The following is a 22829-nucleotide window of genomic DNA, read 5'->3' as shown; positions in this document are numbered from 1 at the left end:
CTTCCACTGTTAGAAGTAAAGGTAAGTTAGGGGGAACAGAAATGAATAGCACAATTAGGAAAGAGAGAGAGAGTCACAATAAAGTAGATGTATATGAAAAAGTGAGGGGGATGTGTTTAATGGATATTAATCCCACGAGGGTGTTGGCATGCAAGGGTGTGTAGAAGGGCAGATTTCCATCTCTATACTTAGGAAAATTAGTATCAGGTGGGGGATCTGAATAGTACATATGTCATAGTGAGCACTCAGACCACTTGAAATATGCTGTAGAGCATTTTGAGCTACTGGGCACTGTATGTTTTCAAGGTGGACAGTTCTTCTATGCCCATTCCTATACTCAGCCAGTTATGTGGTGGTCATGCCTACATAATCATTGTGCAATGGGCACTAGTTAGTTGTATGAATTTTCCTTCGACACAATACACTGAAACTGTCAGTCATTACTTTCACTAGTTGCTGTGAGGTTAAGGTGAAAGTTGTCTGTAAAAGAAAAACCAAATATTCATCTTCAATAATTAGTTCCTCATCTCAAATTTTAGATCTTCTGCCATCAGTAAAATTTTGACCCCAAAGTTATGACATACTCTCTAGACCATAAATTAGTGTGTGAACATCAGATAAAAGTTAGGTGAATGCTACAATAATCCAACTTTGTTTTGCTTTCAAGGCATAGAGTGCTTGTTAAAGGACAGCCTCATTTGGCTGTTGAATATAAAGACAGAACATTTTTACTTGCCACTGAAGAATACTTACGCACATTCATGAGACAACCACAGAAATACATCAGTGAGGACATGCACTCAATAAAACTAAATAATCCAGATATACAGGCAAAACAGGTAATGTAGTGGTCCATTTATATTTAGTGACATAGATGAAATTTTATATAATTTTAATAGTTTATAATATTCCTTGTTGTTTTCCTCTAGTGCTATATTAATTTGTTCCAAATGCAGCATGCTAAATTAGCACAAAATATATTGAACAGTCTAGTTTCAGAGGTCTTGATCATCTTTAACATTGTAAAGTAGGTGCTTTACCTTTCTGATGGGACTGAATTATTTTGGGCCACATTTCTCTAAAAGAGTACTCATATTCTCAGAGACAGTGCATTACAGTGCAGATGGGTGTCTTTTGTATTTTTGTGCATGGTCTTAATCTATTCCAGAAATATGGACATTCTTTGGTGAAACACATATTTGATTTGTTGAACTGATCACCCATACTTTTATAAAATTATTTTCACATGCAGTATTTTTTTGGCAATGCCCACCTTCTGTCACATCCCCTGAGTTCCATGGACCTTAAATCCTTAGACTGTCATTTCTGTGTGACAAAAAAAGACAACTTCAGATATGGAGATAGAGACTGTTGCATATAAGCGTAGACCCAGCACTCTGTATACTGATTTCACTTATTTCTTTACTGCCACAATAACGAAACTAGCTAGCCTTCTTTTTTTTTATTGTAGATAGAGTTTAGGTGTATGAAGAAATCTTGAACTTTTTTTGTCCATTGTATCTATTGCACAAATTTGTTATCCATGTCCAATAGAAAGCAAAATTATTAGATTTGTTCATTTTGCATCAGAATATCGTCATCAAACAGAAAATTATTTGATGTAGGAGAATACTTATAGTTGAGAAGAACACTCATCAAAATTTCACACATTTTAGCTCCAGTGATTCAAAAATTGGGGCTTGCAAAACCCCTGATTAAGCTGGCCATAATATCTGCATCCTGGAAATTAATTTTCTGTGGTAAAGTCAGAAGTTTAGCAGAGGCAGGATTAACATATTTATTTCAAATATTCCATCATTTAATATGATGTTGCACTGGTACATCCAACTACCGATCTTATAGGAATGATTTCCTTCTGTAACAGTAGTCACTATTATATAGTGTGGATAAAGCCAATGATGACACTTGGAATGTTATGACTAAATTTTCATCCATGCATGAAACAAACTGGTTGGTAAATTAATAGGTAATAATATGTTTGCACTGAGAAACACATCAGTGTGTACGTAGTGTTCAAGAATATAATACAGAAGGAAAGATGTGTCCTCTGCAATAGGGTTTTGTGTAATATTTGCATTGTACATCTGTTTACATGAATGTGATCATATAACATCAGCTATCTTTCAGGTGTTTTTCCTGTAATAAAATAGCTTTTGATAAAAAAGTGTGCAGTTTTGCCTTCAAGAAAAATGTGAACCATATCTCAAACAAACATATTAAGGAAGGGCACAATATCTCAATAGAATTATGTTGACATTTGGACTTTGGTAATAATCTACTGTGTGTTATACAAGGACAGTTGACTGCATTGACTGTAGAAGTGCAGGATATGAAATTTAATTTGAAATACAACAGTGACACTAATTTTCATATGTCATATGCACTTAGATTTTCCTGCAGTTAAAGTATCAGTAATTGTCAGAAAATTAATGTACTGCTGTAATCATTACCTTTGCCTTAATTGATATAACTTAATAAAACCCACTCCCTATACTTTTTCAGCAAACAAAGCCTAACTTTCACTCCTTTTCTTAAAGTAAAATTTTAATTTTGTGCAAATTTGCATGTCTCTGCAATTGGCAGTTATTTTACTGTACTGGTGAGCTAGTTTATATGGATGTGTGGCAGTGCTACTGAATGGACAGTGTGATTAACATTATTTTCCCATTAAACAATGAAATCACTGTCTCCCTTTGCACAAATATCACCTAAATTATAATTACAAAATTGTAAAAATATGCCACACACTTACTTCAAAATAAACTTTGTAATTATAGGTCCAGTTGTTCCCAATTCTTGGTTTCCTGCAACAGTTTGCAGCAGGCATTGTCAGTCAGTGTATTACTTCTGTTGGATCTCTGCGCCCAAAATATCCTTTTATGAATCCAGCTACATCTGTTGCTTTGTACATTGGTTTCTACCTTAAAGGTAAGTGGCATTTTCACTTATACATAAAAAATAACTTTTTTTGAAGTGCATACGGGCAAATAAAAGTTAGTTTGAGGTTAGCCTGTTAGTGCCATGAAAACAATAGCAGATTCAAATATGGAAGTATAAAGTTAATAAACGTAAGCAAGCAGAATGCAAGATGGCGCAAGAGCACAGTCTATAACTCTTACCCGGCCCTATGCACTTAAAAAAAGTGCTTATTCCATACTTGAATCTGCTTTTGATTTCACGGCAGTAACAAGCTACCCTCAAACACAGCCAAAAGTAAAATTTTTAAGACTTTTGTGGCCAGTTGACAAATTTCCTGTTGGCTTCTGACTCAGGCTCTTCAGCCAATGTATGTTCATGATTTTTCTGGCATTTCATCAGCACAAATGGCTGGCATTGTCAAAGCTCCATCCTCCATTGCTGATGGTGGATTGGCATTGATTCATGGCCACTGAACAGGTCTGATAGCTCTTCTCTTCAGTGATAACTTCTCTGCTGTAGAGAAGAGCTTGTTCTGGGAAGCTATAGAAATACTCAAACATGACAATAGCTTCAACAAGAAAGAAAAAAAACTCAAGATGAACAGATCCTGGATTCCCATACTGCAGCAAACAAGCATTGCGAGTAGCAAGAGGAGTTGCCCCCCACCCCCTCAGTTCCCCAGCAGTAATTGCTTCAACAATGCCAGCCTCTTGTGTCTGTGAAATGTCAGAAAACTCATCAAACAAACATCGGCCAAAGGACTGCTGAGAGTGCTACAGAATCATATGACACTTCACGTATTAAACAAAAATTATGATATAATAAACAACATACACCTCCATCCCTATGTAATCTGTCTGACGATTAATTTGGTTACATTTGTTAACTTCATAATATGTTATGTAAATCTACTTTTGATGTCGTGATAATAACCCTTCAGCCTCCTGAAAATGCTTTCTGAGCATATGAAATTATTTTTGATGAAAATAATTTACTTTCCTTTTAGTTCATGACAATTTTCCCAATGTTTTCTCCATTGAGAACTTTCCGGGTACCAGGGCATGACTTGGTGTCTGGCAGTGAGGCTGGAGGGGCAGTACTGGATGGCTTCATAAAGAAGATTTTGAAATGGGGATAATTGCGTGTCTAGGAAGTTTGGTGTATGGTCTGTCATATATCACATTATGGTGTCACATTATACCTGATGATGGTTCATTTTAAATCAAAACTGGTTGTTTAATGCAGTGATAATACAGCTGTGTGGAAATCATGGTATTCCAAAAGTTTCTAGAAGTTGTAAATCACTGCCTCTTCAAAATAATGTAGGTATAAGGGCTGAGAAATGTCTTAAGATTAAGAGTGAAGGCCGGGGGCCCTATTCTGTATCTTTCCTCCATTTGGCTGATCAGTTCAGTACGCAAGTACACCGAATGGTCTTGTTTCTGAAGGAAAGCTCCAGCATTATTCTGTAAGCATTTCGGAAGCAAGACACTGTTGTCAGTTCTCCTTGCGCCAACCAATCAAAAGCAATCTGCCTCAGATCTGCACATGAGCACTGCAGCACTGCAGCGCCACAGCGGCGTGAACCCAAAGCATCTAGCAGCTGATACAGTCAAGCTATTCTTCACAGTACCAAAAAGTGTGGTTAGAGTATGTAATACTGTTTAGATTTTGCTGAGCATGTGCTTCCATGAATGTATGATAATGATAGGATATTGACCGTGTTCTAAAAACTGTCATAAATGTCACATTATGTCATTTTATTCTCATTCACATCGACATCTTGTTTTGGATTTTATGTTTCAGAATATGAGTAAGGAACAGAGTGTAGTACCACATTATAAAATACATCTATATAAACACCCAAAAAATTCGCCATTTTTTTTCAGTTTTCCATCATTCCTTATTGCTTCATATTTCATGGAGGTGCATTCCATCTATGCAACTAATTGAAGGCAGTTTGTTTATTGCTACACACATTTCACTTCTTTTATTAGCTTCATAGATGGAACATACCTCCATGAACCCAAAAAATACCTTAAGACAGTGTCAAAGAATTTCTTATGCATAGAATGTGGTTGTAACTCACTCCTGGAGACCCAAATGATGAAGTAGCCTATTTCCCTATGTGATATATCAATGATTTGGTTCATAAAAACAAAATTTAAAAAACACCTTTTTGAGAGTGTGTAGCAAGTGCAGCTATTGAAGTTCCTTGTAGTTTATAACATACATCTGATGAATCTAAATGTTTCATATATGGTGGCATAGTCTAAAAATATTATGGTGGGGATCTTTCATCTCTGTCTACTATTTTTAAGGATCCAATGGCTAATTTATACTTGCAACAATAAAGAGTATAAAGACGGTTGCTGCTAGTTTCATTTGCAATAATTTAAGTTGTGCTCTTAGAATCCTGTCTGACCACACACTCAGAAATTGCTACATGTTGTTGTTGTTGTGGTCTTCAGTCCTGAGACTGGTTTGATGCAGCTCTCCATGCCACTCCATCCTGTGCAAGCTTCTTCATCTCCCAGTATCTACTGCAACCTACATCCTTCTGAATCTGCTTAGTGTATTCATCTCTTGGTCTCCCTCTACGATTTTTACACTCCACACTGCCCTCCAATGCTAAATTTGTGATCCCTTGATGCCTCAAAACATGTCCTACCAACCGATCCCTTCTTCTAGTCAAGTTGTGCCACAAACTTCTCTTCTCCCCGATCCTATTCAATACCACCTCATTAGTCACGTGATCTACCCACCTTATCTTCAGCATTCTTCTGTAGCACCACATTTCGAAAGCTTCTATTCTCTTCTTGTCCAAACTAGTTATCGTCCATGTTTCACTTCCATACATGGCTACACTCCATACAAATACTTTCAGAAACGACTTCCTGACATCTAAATCTATACTCGATGTTAACAAATTCCTCTTCTTGAGAAACGCTTTCCTTGCCATTGCCAGTCTACATTTTATATCCTCTCTACTTCGAACATCATCGGTTATTTTACTCCCTAAATAGCAAAACTCCTTTACTACTTTAAGTGTCTCATTTCCTAATCTAATTCCCTCAGCATCACCCGACTTAATTTGACTACATTCCATTATCCTCGTTTTGCTTTTGTTGATGTTCATCTTATATCCTCCTTTCAAGACACTATCCATTCCGTTCAACTGCTCTTCCAAGTCGTTTGCTGTCTCTGACAGAATTACAATGTCATCGGCGAACCTCAAAGTTTTTACTTCTTCTCCATGAATTTTAATACCTACTCCAAATTTTTCTTTTGTTTCCTTTACTGCTTGCTCAATATACAGATTGAATAACATCGGGGAGAGGCTACAACCCTGTCTTACTCCTTTCCCAACCACTGCTTCCCTTTCATGCCCCTCGACTCTTATAACTGCAATCTGGTTCCTGTACAAACTGTAAATAGCCTTTCGCTCCCTGTATTTTACTCCTGCCACCTTCAGAATTTGAAAGAGAGTATTCCAGTTAACATTGTCAAAAGCTTTCTCTAAGTCTACAAACGCTAGAAACGTAGGTTTGCCTTTTCTTAATCTTTCTTCTAAGATAAGTCGTAAGGTCAGTATTGCCTCACGTGTTCCAACATTTCTACGGAATCCAAACTGATCTTCCCCGAGGTCGGCTTCTACTAGTTTTTCCATTCGTCTGTAAAGAATTCGCGTTAGTATTTTGCAGCTGTGACTTAAAACTGATAGTTCGGTAATTTTCACATCTGTCAACACCTGCTTTCTTTGGGATTGGAATTATTATATTCTTCCTGAAGTCTGAGGGTATTTTGCCTGTCTCATACATCGTGCTCACCAGATGGTAGAGTTTTGTCATGACTGGCTCTCCCGAGGCCATCAGTAGTTCAAATGGAATGTTGTCTACTCCCGGGGCCTTGTTTCGACTCAGGTCTTTCAGTGCTCTGTCAAACTCTTCACACAGTATCTTATCTCCCATTTCATCTTCATCTACATCCTCTTCCATTTCTATAATATTGTCCTCAAGTACATCGCCCTTGTATAAACCCTCTATATACTCCTTCCACCTTTCTGCCTTCCCTTCTTTGCTTAGAACTGGGTTGCCATCTGAGCTCTTGATATTCATACAAGTGGTTCTCTTCTCTCCAAAGGTTTCTTTAATTTTCCTGTAGGCAGTATCTATCTTACCCCTAGTGAGACAAGCCTCTACATCCTTACATTTGTCCTCTAGCCATCCCTGCTTAGCCATTTTGCACTTCCTGTCGATCTCATTTTTGAGACGTTTGTATTCCTTTTTGCCTGCTTCATTTACTGCATTTTTATATTTTCTCCTTTCATCAATTAAATTCAATATTTCTTCTGTTACCCAAGGATTTCTATTAGCCCTCGTCTTTTTACCTACTTGATCCTCTGCTGCCTTCACTACTTCCTCCCTCAGAGGTACCCATTCTTCTTCTACTGTATTTCTTTCCCCCATTCCTGTCAATTGTTCCCTTATGCTCTCCCTGAAACTCTGTACAACCTCTGGTTCTTTCAGTTTATCCAGGTCCCATCTCCTTAAATTCCCACCTTTTTGCAGTTTCTTCAGTTTCAATCTGCAGTTCATAACCAATAGATTGTGGTCAGAATCCACATCTGCCCCAGGAAATGTCTTACAATTTAAAACCTGGTTCCTAAATCTCTGTCTTACCATTATATAATCTATCTGATACCTTTTAGTATCTCCAGGATTCTTCCAGGTATACAACCTTCTTTTATGATTCTTGAACCAAGTGTTGGCTATGATTAAGTTATGCTCTGTGCCCAATTCTACAAGGCGGCTTCCTCTTTCATTCCTTCCCCCCAATCCATATTCACCTACTATGTTTCCTTCTCTCCCTTTTCCTACTGACGAATTCCAGTCACCCATGACTATTAAATTTTCGTCTCCCTTCACTACCTGAATAATTTCTTTTATCTCGTCATACATTTCATCTATTTCTTCATCATCTGCATAGGTAGTTGGCATATAAACTTGTACTACTGTAGTAGGCATGGGCTTTGTGTCTATCTTGGCCACAATAATGCATTCACTATGCTGTTTGTAGTAGCTAACCCGCACTCCTATTTTTTTATTCATTATTAAACCTACTCCTGCATTACCCCTATTTGATTTTGTATTTATAACCCTGTAATGACCTGACCAAAAGTCTTGTTCCTCCTGCCACCGAACTTCACTAATTCCCACAATATCTAACTTTAACCTATCCATTTCCCTTTTTAAATTTTCTAACCTACCTGCTCGATTAAGGGATCTGACATTCCACGCTCCGATCCGTAGAACGCCAGTTTTCTTTCTCCTGATAACGACGTCCTCCTGAGTAGTCCCCACCCGGAGATCCGAATGGGGGACTATTTTACCTCCGGAATATTTTACCCAAGAGGACACCATCATCATTTAATCATACAGTAGAGCTGCATGTCCTCGGGAAAAATTACGGCTGTAGTTTCCCCTTGCTTTCAGCCGTTCGCAGTACCAGCACAGCAAGGCCGTTTTGGTTCATGTTACAAGGCCAGATCAGTCAATCATCCAGACTGTTGCCCCTGCAACTACTGAAAAGGCTGCTGCCCCTCTTCAGGAACAACATGTTTGTCTGGCCTCTCAACAGATACCCCTCCGTTGTGGTTGCACCTACGGTACGGCCCTCTGTATCGCTGAGGCACACAAGCCTCCCCACCAACGGCAAGGTCCATGGTTCATGGGGGGAAAAAATTGCTACATACTCAGAAGAAAATGTTGAATTATTTGTGACAATAAAAAATACATATGTCACCATCAGTTGTTTCACACACAGCAATTTTATCTTTCATTCCTTAAATATACGGAAGTCATGAACTGAAAATGACATCACTACACATGCTAACACATTGCGCTGATCGGTATGAACGATACAGAATAGAGCCCCTGGGAGAGGTTGTTGGTGTAAGAGTTGAGGAATTTGGTGGTGGAGGAGGTACATTTGTCATTGATACCTAAGCTGTAAGGAAATGAATGATGTGAAAGTGGTAATTGTGTCAAAGTGTATTTATTGTTGCTTATTGGTTGATTTCATATGGACTGAGATTGGGTGTGGACTTCAGTGAGGTGGGGTTCAGTGTGGCACTGAGTTTGGAAAAGGAGCAGGTGAATATGAGTTGAGAAAAGCAGTTACATTGTTGCAAGAAGTGGAGTTTTTCTTCACCATGAGTCCAGACCACAAAGATGTCACTGATAAATTAGTACCAAGCCCAAGAGCCCAAGTTCGGAGTCTGGAGGAATGCCTCCCACGAAAAGGTTATCATAGGGCAGGATCACACTGGTTCCCACAGCAGTTCCCCTGATTGTTTGGAAGTCTAACCATCACAAGTGAAGTAGTCGTGGCTGAGGATGAATTTGGCTTTGGTAAAAATAAATCAGATTTTAGGAAGTCTTTCAGGTGGCCACTGAAGAAATAGTGTTCTAGTGTTGAGAGGGTGAGTGTATGAGGGATGTCTGTGTAAAGTAAAGTGCACATCAGTCATGACAAAGAGAGTTCCAGGTGAAAGATAGGAGTGGATTTAGACGTTTCAGGAGGTGTGATTACTGTATTTTATGTAGGACAGTAGGTGCTTTTTGATAGATTGGAAGCACTAGATAACCAGGGTTCATTTGGTTTTGGTGGGGGTTTTAAGACCAGCTAGTATGGATTATTGTATAAGGTCCATTGCCACAGTCCACACTATGCAGATATCATATCTAAATCATTTTACCATTTGTTCTGAACTTATAATGACTTTAGTATGTGGTAAATGACAGAACGACCTGCAAACAATCTGACTGTTCAGATTGTCTCCTAAACTGTCTATATGGATTAAGAACAGAAGAGAGACTAAAACATTTCCTTGGGGACCCTCAGTTATCGCTTTTGTTTCACTAGATGACTTCCCATCAATTACTATGAGCTGTGACTTTATTAAAGAGACAATATTGAATCAAGTAACACAAATGAGATGATACTGCATACTCACACAAAGATTAGAAGATTAGAAGAACATTGTGAGGAAAGTTTTCTGGAAATCTAGAAATATAGACTCAACTTCAGATTCCTTGTTGACAGCTCTCACTACTTCAGGCAAAAAAAATCCAGTTATGTTTTACGGAAACAACATTGTCCAAAGCTGTGTTAGTTACGCATCCATAGATAGATCATTTCCTTGGAGATATTTCATAATTCTGGAACACGGTAAATGTTCATAAATCCTACTACAAATCAATGTGAGTGACATGGGATATTTAACAGATTAGCTGTCTTTCCTTTCTTACAGATTGGAGTGACCTCTTCAAATTCTAGTCTTTCATCTAGTGAGTAGTTGTATATGGTTACTAAAAATAGAGCTATATCATCAGCAGATTCCAAAAGGAACTGAATTGTTACAGAATCTGGACAGGTTAGACTGAAGTTGCTTCACTACTTCGAAGATATCTGTTTCCAAATTACCGTTGTTGTGCTTGGTCAGTCTTTACTTCCGCCAATGCCATGAGGTAGTGAAATGGTTGGTATTGCTTGCTAGGTTCCATTACCAAACTTAACCCTGATGGCAGTTATTGCTGCACTTTATATAATCCCAGCAAGTACTGGTCCGGTAGAAACAAATTAGTGCTCAGCTGCCCATATAAAGTGTGATTCAAAACTTCCTCCAGCCTAGTCACTACTCCCTGCACATCCGACATACTGTCAGCTACTACCTGCAAAAGTCTTATCAACATGATCCTGGTATAATGCACTTCCAAGCATCCCTCTAATGCTCCTAGATTTTGGTTCATGATGTCTTCAGATATTTTAGCATACTTCTCCACCTTTTGTGCCAACTTACAAAGTAGCCATGTATTGTTCAGGACTACCCCTTCCAAACTCTATATTTGTGTCACATGCCATGCCTCCATTGCTTTATTCTCCTCTGCCAATTTCTTTACAGTTCAATTCCCTAATATCACATTCATTGGTCATTCCGCATTCACCCCGATGAGGATGATGAGATGCACCAGGGCCAAGGTTGCCATTTTTGGTAACCAGAGGGCAGGAATCACCTTCGCCCTTCCTCCATTTTCAAAAGACTGCTGCCCCTAGCAGTCTCTATAACACACATAAAGTCAAACACATAACTAAATTACAACAGAATGGAATGGTCAGTCACTACTAGCTAATAGAAAAAAATTACACATACTCCCTACTACCTCCTAAACCGCAACACATATGGCACTTCACGCTCTGGCTCAATCACATCTTACTGTTTCTCCCTTTGCTCTACCTTTTCTGCTTCCCCTTTTTTCCTTCCAAAATAGCCAGAATTCCATCTGCACATCCATTAAACAACCACATACGCCCAGTGTACACAGTTGACTAGTGGCCAATTGAAGTTTAATGTTGAAAGGTGATATGGCTTCTGCTACCTCATGTCACCCTTGATACCAGGTGATGAATTTCTTGGTCTCCCCTTTTGGTATATATGGGCTCAACAGCATCTTCCATTACCCCACTCTGTATCATGACAAACTCGCCATCCATCTCACTGCCTCCTCCTGCTTTTCCATTTGCTTTTTGCACTTATTTCCACATGTCCCGAACCATTATAATGAACTCATGCACGGATTCTCCATTTCTTCCCTTTCCCACCTTTATCAGATCAAATGGGGAAGGCATTTTCCATCCTTATACTATCTCTTATGGAGAGAACCTGGTATTCATGTGGACTTTTGGGTTGTAAACACAGATGACATACCCCAGATATTCATCCCAATCCTGATGATGTGAGTTCATATAGTAACCCAGCATCTTACCAACCATTCTGCGCACACATTCTGTCCTCCCATTTGCCTGCAGATGCAGCATGCTCATCCACAACTTCTTTACTTTCAGCAATCAACAAACTTCTTTCAATAGATCTGACATAAAATTGGTGCCCTGGTCAGCATTATCATTGAGTACACCAAACTTCAAAATCCAGTTGTTCAACAACACTTGCATGACTATCAAGCCTGCTGATTCAGCATGGCTACCATTTCTACATACCATGAAAAATGGTCTATTATTATTAGAATCAATATATTCCCTGCTGGTGTTCAACTGAACAGTACCATGATATCAGTCTCCAACACAGAAAATGGCTTGATGTTTCTGGCAATATCTACAGTTGTATCTGCTTCTGGCTCAAATAACCCCTTTGTACACACTATATATAGCTTCTCTCATACTGGTCTACATAATTCATTGTTCCCTTCCACCAATACCTCTCTGGCACTCTCCTATTCATCTACCTACATCCACTATTACCAGACAATACATCATCATGCACTTCCTTTATACTTTCTCCTTTAGCTTTACTGTCACCACTACTTGTTGTCCTAGCCTCATTTATCTGTACAAAAGACCATCATGTGTGCTAAACTGTGCCTGTGTCCAGTACCACTTACAATCACCATAAGTGTCCTGTATTTTCTACCATGCTGCAGGATCATGACCAAGGACTTTCACCATTGCCTCCTTTTTACTTAGTGCGTCCATATTATCACACTTTTTCCCTGTCTTGTGTAAGATGCCATAGTCAAACTTACTAAGCCTTAAAGCCTACCTTGCAATTCTATTAGATGGATATTTCAGTTCCAGCAGTCATTTAAAAGTGGCGAGGTCTGTTACCACATGAAATTTTTGCCCATAGAGATAACACTTAAAATATGCAACCTCATAAACCACACTACACGTTTCCCTCTCTGTCATTGAGTGATTCCTTTCTACTGCATTCTGTTGTCTTGATACATAGGCCACAGGATGCTCCTTCCCCTCAAGTTACTGGCTATGAACACACCGCAGTGTCTGATTATATGTGTCGCATGCCAGAATAAGCTCCTTCTCAAAATCTGGAAAAATGAGAATCAGACTCAATGTCAGCACTTCCTTCAATTTGTCAAATGCTTCCTGACACTCCCCCACTCCCCTGTCCACTTAAACTTCACACCCTTCTGTAAGAACTGTGTAGAAAGGAACTCTACTTGAAGGTAGACATAAATTATCCCAAGAAAACTTATTATTGAAATTTCAAGAACCGGCTTTAAATGATGACTCTAGTAATATACTAAAATCCATTAATATTGCTCACATAGAGATCATGAGGATAAGATTAGAATAATTACTGCATGCACAGAAGCATTCAAACAGTCATTCTTCCTGCACTTCATATGTGAATGGAATGAGAAGAAACCATAATAACTGGTACAATGGTCCCTGTCATGCATCTCACAGTTGTTGCAGAGTATAGATGCAGATGTAGATTTATTTTCGTGATTGCTTTGGGAATTTTGCTCTTATAGCTTACACAACTTTCTTTTTAATGTTGGTATCTCAATTAGTCTAAAATTCCTTCTTTTTTTGGCAATAACTGTAAGCCTTACAATTAGTAAATGGCTCTGGATCATATTTAGTAATATACACTCCTGGAAATTGAAATAAGAACACCGTGAATTCATTGTCCCAGGAAGGGGAAACTTTATTGACACATTCCTGGGGTCAGATACATCACATGATCACACTGACAGAACCACAGGCACATAGACACAGGCAACAGAGCATGCACAATGTCGGCACTAGTACAGTGTGTATCCACCTTTCGCAGCAATGCAGGCTGCTATTCTCCCATGGAGACGATCGTAGAGATGCTGGATGTAGTCCTGTGGAACGGCTTGCCATGCCATTTCCACCTGGCACCTCAGTTGGACCAGCGTTCGTGCTGGACGTGCAGACCGCGTGAGACGACGCTTCATCCAGTCCCTAACATGCTCAATGGGGGACAGATCCGGAGATCTTGCTGGCCAGGGTAGTTGACTTACACCTTCTAGAGCACGTTGGGTGGCACGGGATACATGCGGACGTGTATTGTCCTGTTGGAACAGCAAGTTCCCTTGCCGGTCTAGGAATGGTAGAACGATGGGTTCGATGACGGTTTGGATGTACCGTGCACTATTCAGTGTCCCCTCGACGATCACCAGTGGTGTACGGCCAGTGTAGGAGATCGCTCCCCACACCATGATGCCGGGTGTTGGCCCTGTGTGCCTCGGTCGTATGCAGTCCTGATTGTGGCGCTCACCTGCACAGTGCCAAACACGCATACGACCATCATTGGCACCAAGGCAGAAGCGACTCTCATCGCTGAAGACGACACGTCTCCATTCGTCCCTCGATTCACGCCTGTCGCGACACCACTGGAGGTGGGCTGCACGATGTTGGGGCGTGAGCGGAAGACGGCCTAACGGTGTGCGGGACCGTAGCCCAGCTTCATGGAGACGGTTGCGAATGGTCCTCGCCGATACCCCAGGAGCAACAGTGTCCCTAATTTGCTGGCAAGTGGCGGTGCGCTCCCCTACGGCACTGCGTAGGATCCTACGGTCTTGGCGTGCATCCGTGCATCGCTGCGGTCCGGTCCCAGGTCAACGGGCACGTGCACCTTCCGCCGACCACTGGCGACAACATCGATGTCCTGTGGAGACCTCACGCCAACACCGCGGTTCCTGGTGTGTCCGCTGTGCCGTGCGTGTGATCATTGCTTGTACAGCCCTCTCGCAGTGTCCGGAGCAAGTATGGTGGGTCTGACACACCGGTGTCAATGTGTTCTTTTTTCCATTTCCAGGAGTGTATATGAGGGCAGTTTTCCTACTCTTACATGACTGACTGTCAAATAAATCTACAATAAGTCCAAATAACCACTCTAATTTCATTCTCATATCAGACAACAAATACATATTTAAAGTCTTAAAATAAACATGAATATGCATTTTCTCACCTGAAGCAAATTCCTCCTCACAAACACAATACTAAAGAATACCTCTGTTAGTAAAGACTGTCTGAAAACTACTTTACCGCCAACAGACTCAGAATCAACTGTAACTAGAAATGGCGTACCGCCCTTTTTATAGCAATCAGAAAGCAGTGCCTTTGGATAAAATAACGGTTGGACTAGTACTGAGAAAGAATATGGTGCATGTAATACTGTATTTCAGACTAATCTGTTTTATGTTTGTGTACTTGTTAGTGGTAGTGAACCTAAAGCAGACAATAATCTTCAGTCAGAAAGTGTTGGTATGTTGATAGGAGACAATAAAAAACACACAAACACACACACAAATATCAAACTTTCGCAACCCACGTTTGCTTCATCAGGAAAGAGGGAAGGAGAGGGAAAGACGAAAGGATGTGGGTTTTAAGGGAGAGGGTAAGGAGTCATTCCAGTCCCGGGAGCAGAAAGACTTACCTTAGGGGGGAAAAGGGAGCTATATCATCAGCAGATTCCAAAAGGGACTGAATTGTTACAGAATCTGGACAGGTTAGACTTGGCTTTATTAAGGGACTGAAGTTGCTTCACTACTTCAAAGGTATCTGTTTCCAAATTACAATTATATATAAAATGTCTGCTTGTGTCTGTGTATGTGCAGGGGAAAAATATATCTAAAAACAAAGATTTTGAGACTTACCAAACAAAAGCGCTGGCAGGTCAATAGACGCACAAACAAACACAAACATACATACAAAATTCAAGCTTTCGCAACAAACAGTTGCTTCATCAGGAATGAGGGAAGGAGAGGGAAAGACGAAAGGATTTGGGTTTTAAGGGAGAGGGTAAGGAGTCATTCCAATCCTGGGAGCGGAAAGACTTACCTTAGGGGAAAAAAAGAACGGGTATACACTCGCACACACACACATATCCATCCACACATATACAGACACAAGCAGACATATTTAAAGACAAAGAGTTTGGGCAGAGATGTCAGTCGAGGCAGAATTGCAGAGGCAAAGATGTTGTTCAATGACAGGTGAGGTATGAGTGGCGGCAACTTGAAATTAGCGGAGATTGAGGCCTGGTGGATAACGGGAAGAGAGGATATATTGAAGAGCAAGTTCCCATCTCTGGAGTTCGGATAGGTTGGTGTTGGTAGGAAGTATCCAGATAACCCGGACGGTGTAACACTGCGCCAAGATGTGCTGGCCGTGCACCAAGGCATGTTTAGCCACAGGGTGATCCTCATTACCAACAAACACTGTCTGCCTGTGTCCATTCATGCGAATGGACAGTTTGTTGCTGGTCATTCCCACATAGAATGCATCACAGTGTAGGCAGGTCAGTTGGTAGATCACGTGGGTGCTTTCACACGTGGCTCTGCCTTTGATTGTGTACACCTTCCGGGTTACAGGACTGGAGTAGGTGGTTGTGGGAGGGTGCATGGGACAGGTTTTACACCGGGGGCGGTTACAAGGGTAGGAGCCAGAGGGTAGGGAAGGTGGTTTGGGGATTTCATAGGGATGAACTAAGAGGTTACGAAGGTTAGGTGGACGGCAGAAAGACACTCTTGGTGGAGTGGGGAGGATTTCATGAAGGATGGATCTCATTTCAGGGCAGGATTTGAGGAAGTCTTATCCCTGCTGGAGAGCCACATTCAGAATCTGATCCAGTCCCGGAAGGTATCCTGTCACAAGTGGGGCACTTTTGTGGTTCTTCTGTGGGAGGTTCTGGGTTTGAGAGGATGAGGAAGTGGCTCTGGTTATTTGCTTCTGTACCAGGTCGGGAGGGTAGTTGCGGGATGCGAAACCTGTTGTCAGGTTGTTGGTCCCTTCCCTACAGCCTAGGTCTTCGTGGCAAACGAATCTGCTCCAGTCCGGAATCCCTGAACCATTACACCAACAACCATATAAGAAATGCCCAACATGGTTTTCAGAAAAATAAATCTATAACCAGAGTAGTTGTTTGTTGTTGTTGTGGTCTTCAGTCCTGAGACTGGTTTGATGCAGCTCTCCATGCTACCCTATCCTGTGCAAACTTCTTCATCTCTCAGTACTTACTGCAACCTGCATCCTTCTGAATCTGCTTAGTGTATTCATCTCTTGGTCTCCCTCTACGATTTTTACGCTCCATGCTGCCCTCCAATGCTAAATTTGTGATCCCTTGATGCCTCCGAACATGTCCTATCAACCGGTCCCTTCTTCTTGTCAAGTTGTGCCACACACTCCTCTTCTCTCCAATTCTATTCAATACCTCCTCATTAGTTACGTGATCTACCCATCTAATCTTCAGCATTCTTCTGTAGCACCACATTTCGAAAACGTCTATTCTCTTGTTGTCCAAACTGTTTATCATCCATGTTTCACTTCCATACATGGCTACACTCCAAACAAATACTTTCAGAAATGACTTCCTGACACTTAAATCTATACTCAATGTTAACAAATTTCTCTTCTTCATAAACGCTTTCCTTGCCATTGCCAGTCTACATTTTATATCTTCTCTACTTCAATCATCATCAGTTATTTTGCTCCCCAAATAGCAAAACTCCTTTACTACTTTAAGTGTCTCTTTTCCTAATCTAATTCCATCAGCATCACCCGACTTAATTCAACTGCATTCCATTATCCTCGTTTTGCTTTTGCTGTTTCTGACAGAATTACAATGTCATCGGCAAACCTCAAATTTTTTATTTCTTCTCCCTGGATTTTAATACCTACTCCAAATTTTTCTTTTGTTTCCTTTACTTCTTGCTCAATATACAGTTTGAATAACATCAGGAAGAGGCTACAACCCTGTCTCACTCCCTTCCCAACCACTGCTTCCCTTTCATGCCCCTCGACTCTTATAACTGCCATCTGGTTTTTGTACAAATTGCAAATAGCCTTTCGCTCCCTGTATTTTATCCCTGCTGCCTTTAGAATTTGAAAGAGAGTATTCCAGTCAACTACAACCAGTCCCATATATAATTTCTTAGAAATTGATCTAGAAGCACTGGATAATAAACAAAATGCTGCTGGTATTTTCTTAGATCTGAGCAATCCTGTTGGGAAAACTCCAAAAGTATGGCATAAGAGGATCCACATTATAATGGTTCTCCTCATACCTTACAAACTGAAAACAAAAAGTACTGTAATAATAACATATGAACTAAATGGTAGTACTAGAACATATTTTTCAGATGCAGGCATAATTAAAACTGGAGTCCCTCAAGGATCCATTCTCGGGCCTATTCTTTTCCTTCTGTATATAAATGATGCAGATGTAAGCATAGAATCACACCTAAATATTTTGTTTGCAGATGACACAAGCATACGTCTTACAGGGGAAACACAAACACAGCTAAAAGGAAACATAAATAAATCTACAGACTAGCTAAATGACTGGTTTGGAGGAAATAAACTAATAATAAACACTTCCAAAACAACTGTGCTTAGTTTCTGCTTGAAGGAGGAGGCCTGCAACACTTCTGTGACAATAAACACCAGTGGAATTAGACCCTAACTGGAAACAAAATTTGTAGGCATAAGGCATCAAAATTATTTTAGATGGCAGACACATATAACAAAAATGAATACAACAATGAAAAAAGTATGCTGCAGCCTATACCTACTTGCACACAAAGCAAGCTTCCACACTGTTAAGAGTTGCATAACTTGCCCAGTTCCACGGTATTCTACAGTATGGAATTATATTCTGTGGTGGCAAAGCTGCTTGCTCAGTAATCTTCCAGACCCAAAAAAGAGCTGTAAGAGCAATGCACCATGCAAAACAGACTGACTCATGTAGGTCTCTCTTTAAAAGTCTTCCATTCCCCCTCTCCCCAGTCTTTTTATTCTAGAAAATTGTAAATATGTGAGGAAAAATATCAAAGAGATAAATAAAACATGTAAAGTACACGAACATAATATCAGGCCAAAAAAAAACCTCCATGTTCAGTCAGTACGGACAACAGCCTATAAACTCCAGTACAAATAGTGCAATACAAGTGTACAATAGTCTGCCACATACAATTAAAGTTATTTCTTCATTTTCTCTGTTTCACAAATTCCTAAGGGCATTCTTATTAGATCACTGCTTATATTCAGTGGCAATTATTCTTAAACCATGTAAAGTACAACAGACATGAAGTAAGAATATGCAAAAACTACTACTGCTGCTAAAGCAAGATCAAATATAACAAATTTATTGTACTATTAAAATGTACCTTCCACATGTGAGTTTGTATATTTTATGACTCAATCTTTTTTCAGTGAACAATTGCAAGGCCCCAGTGGAACAGCAGCAGATATTTGCTGAAAGATGGAAGGACTTCAAACATAAGTGTGCACTACTTACGTCACCTGAACATCAAACATGTATGCTAGAATTATATCCTGTGAAGAATATTTCAATATAGTTGATTCTGAAATAATGTTGTACCCTTTCTCTAGAAGGCATTGTGTTCTAGAAGAATTGCTGACTTACAAGTTATACATGTTAAAATGCTTACTGTTGCTACAATTTATGTAGTTATGACTGTTTCTTGTGTCCCTCTTTCTTAAGTGACATTAGAAAGTGGTATAGGAATTAAAAGCACCATTAATTTCCCCTTTGTTATTCTAATTACTCATCCAATAAAGAGTATGATATATCACTACTAGTGAAATTTTGTCACTTGTAAATATGTATAAAAATAATAAAAGACAATCTAAACTCAGGATTATTACTATTTCACAAGTTGAAGCTAAAATAGAGCACAGCTCAGTATGTTCCACTTTTCCCTATCATGCTCATTGTTTTCAGTCATGACTCGGACATGCAAGTGGTAGCAGCTTCCTTTGGTGACCGTGTGTAGGTCTGAGATTCTTCTGTTTCAAACACTGTTTCTCATCAATAACTTAAGTTTTACCATAACTGTCGATAACTCATCTTCTAGATAACTCATCTTCTACTCATTTATGTGTTTGTTTCTACTAAAGGAAATGATAATCTATACTTACATATAAAGGGGAAATGTTATTAGCAAAAGTCTCAAAGTTCTTGACTGATTTTTTTAAATAACATTGTACAGGTTTTCTATTAAAACTGATTGCAAGGGAGAAAATGCTGTGCTGTGAAACGTTTGGTTTCATTTTCTTTCTCACAGCTGGTTTTTACTACAGTAGCATAAAGTGAATGAGTAAATCTGTTGGGATCATTGGTATACACGAGGTATGAGAGAAACCTCTCTAGCTGCCACATCTGTGTAGATTATAGTTTCAGTGACATTATTTTGCATAGTTTTAATCTATGAATGTGTAGCATTACAAAGTTACAGAGTTTCCATTGCAGTGTCCTACTGTCCTCCTCCCAATGCCTGCAATGGAAACACGTCTGTGCCACTCCAACCAAAGCCAACCTAAGTCTAACATTAAACCTGCCTCTCCCAGTTCATACCAACACCCAACCATGATCCTCTCCCCCCCCCCCCCCCTCCTACCAAACACCCACTGCCAGTCACCTTCCAGGAATTCTTTACTCCAACTCAGCTTCACCATACTTCCTCAGGTCCCTTTCTCAGAACAACATCCATTCAGTAGAAGAAATAATAGCCATACACTATCTCAAAACAAATCCTGACCTAATCATCCTACCTGCAGACAAAGGTTCCACCACTGCTTTTATGAATCGCAGTGACTACCTGGTGGAAGACCTCTGCCAATTACCTGACTCCTTCACCTATAAACACGGTCAGAGTGATCCTATCCCAGGAGTCCAACACAACTTCCAATCCCCACTTAAAGCCTTAGGCCCTCCCCATGATCTCTCCCCTGAATCCATTTCCTCCTTCCACCTATGACACCTTGCACATGTGCTTTCTACATGCTCCCCAAAATCCACAAACCCAACAATCCTGGATGCCCCATTGTGCATGGTTATTGTGCCCCATCTGAAAGAATTTTCATCCTCATTGGCCAACACCTCCAACCAATTTCATGTAATTTAGCATCCCACATCAAAGATATCAACCACTTCACCAACTCTCCACCAACCCCACTCCTTTAACTACCGCATCTGTACCCATCACTGTTGACGCCAGCTCCCTAGACACCAAAATCTTTCGTGCCTTTGATCTTATTGCTGTTGAATACTACCTTTCCCAATGTCCTTCAGGCTCCAAATCCACAACTTCATTCCTCATACACCTTACTAAAATTTACCCTAATCCACAATTAGTTTTCCTTTAAAGGGAAGGTATACAAACAAATTTGTGGCACAGCCATGGGTACCCGCATGGCACCCTCCTGTTCCAACCTGTTTATGGGCCAACTGGAGGAGACCTCTTAGCCTCCCAAAACACCAAACCCCTGCTCTGGTTCAGATTCATTGATGATATCTTCATGATCTGGACTCATGGCCAAGAGACCCTACCTCCATTCAAGACATCGTACTTCCCCCTACCACAACCTCAACGCTTTCTCTCCCACCCATTTCACCTAGTTCTCCTCAACCCAGTGTGCCACCTTCTTAGATGTTGACCTCTTCCTGTCTGGCGGCTCCATCTGCACCTCTGCCCACATTAAGCCCACCAACAGCCAACAGTACCTGCATTTTGACAGCTGTCATTCATTTCACATCAAAAAATCCCATAGAGCCTGGACACCCAGGGACAGCGTACCTGCAGTGACAAATGCCCAGTATGCTGAATATCTCACCAAAACTTCCACACACAGGCAAACCCCCCCTCCCCAGACCTAGTCCACAAATAGATCTCCCATGCCATTTCCCCTCACAAATCCAATCTTCCCATCAGCCCCCAAGAACCAGTATCTGACCCTAGATCCTTTCCACCCCTACTAAAGTGTTGTTCCATCACTTACCCAACCTCCACAACATCCAAGTTGATCCCCATCAGAGTCCCATTCTCAACTCCTTACCACAAAGATAATATCCCTGTGGAAGACCCAGGTGCAAGACCTGCCCAATACACCCAACCATCGCTTCCTATCGCAGCCCTGTCACAGGTTTATCTTACCCCATCATGGGCTGGGGCACCTGTGAAAGCAGCCATGTCATTTACCAGCTCTGTTGCAGTCATTACTTTGTATGTTAGTACAACTACCAATTAGCTGTTCACCATGATGAACAGCCATCTCCAAACTGAGGCTAAGAGCAAAGTAGACCATCCTGTGGCACAGCAGCTGATCACAACAGGCTCAGTTTCAATGGCTGCTTCATTACCCAAGCCATCTGGATTTTCCCCTTGACCATCAGCTTTTCTGAACTCTGCACTTGGAAGTTATCCTTATGGCACATTTTCCGCTCCCGTAATAATCCTGGCCTGAACATGTGGTAAAATATTCCGCACGCCCTCAATCCAAAAGTTTCCACCTTCTCGGTTCTATGACCTCCCTATTGCCTTCTCCCATCATCTTTGTTTGCTGCCCTCTGCCAATGCCCCCACCTATCTCTTACCATTCCTCTTTTTCTTTGCTCCAATTTCCCCACCTCCCTGCCCCACAACCCCTGATTCTATGCCTGTTAACATTCTAGTCCCTGCACACACTGCCACATAGAATTCGTCTCTCCCCCCACCCATACATTGCTATCACTCCCTCTTCCATCCACCCCCATTAGTTGAGTGGTCAGCACGGCGGAATGCCATGCCAAGGGGCCTGGGATTGATTCCACACTCGGGCAGGAGATTTTCTCCACTCAGGGACTAGGTATTGAGTTGTCATCATCATCATCTCATACCCATCTCCGACATGCATGTCACTCAATGTGGCATCAAATGCAAGAAGTACTTGCCCTTGGCGACCGAACTTCCCCAAATGGGGGACTCCTAGGCCACAATGCCATATGCTCATTTCCATTTTCACTCCCCCTTCCCTGCCACATCCCAACTGCTGCTTCCATCCCATTTGATATTGCATTCTGGCCCAAGCTGCCAGAGTTGGTGGTCATGTGTGCAGGAGATGTGCTTGCTTGTGTGAGTAGATACTGTGTATTTCTCTTTTTCTGGTGAAGGCTATGGCCAAAAGCTTATTTGTGGCTTTCAATTGTGCCTGTCTGCAACTTAATGTGCCATCTGTATGGCAAGTAGCAATCTATT

Source organism: Schistocerca cancellata, chromosome 8, assembly GCF_023864275.1.
Source record: "Schistocerca cancellata isolate TAMUIC-IGC-003103 chromosome 8, iqSchCanc2.1, whole genome shotgun sequence".
Taxonomy (NCBI): Eukaryota; Metazoa; Arthropoda; class Insecta; order Orthoptera; family Acrididae; genus Schistocerca; species Schistocerca cancellata.
This window is presented reverse-complemented; position numbering follows the sequence as displayed.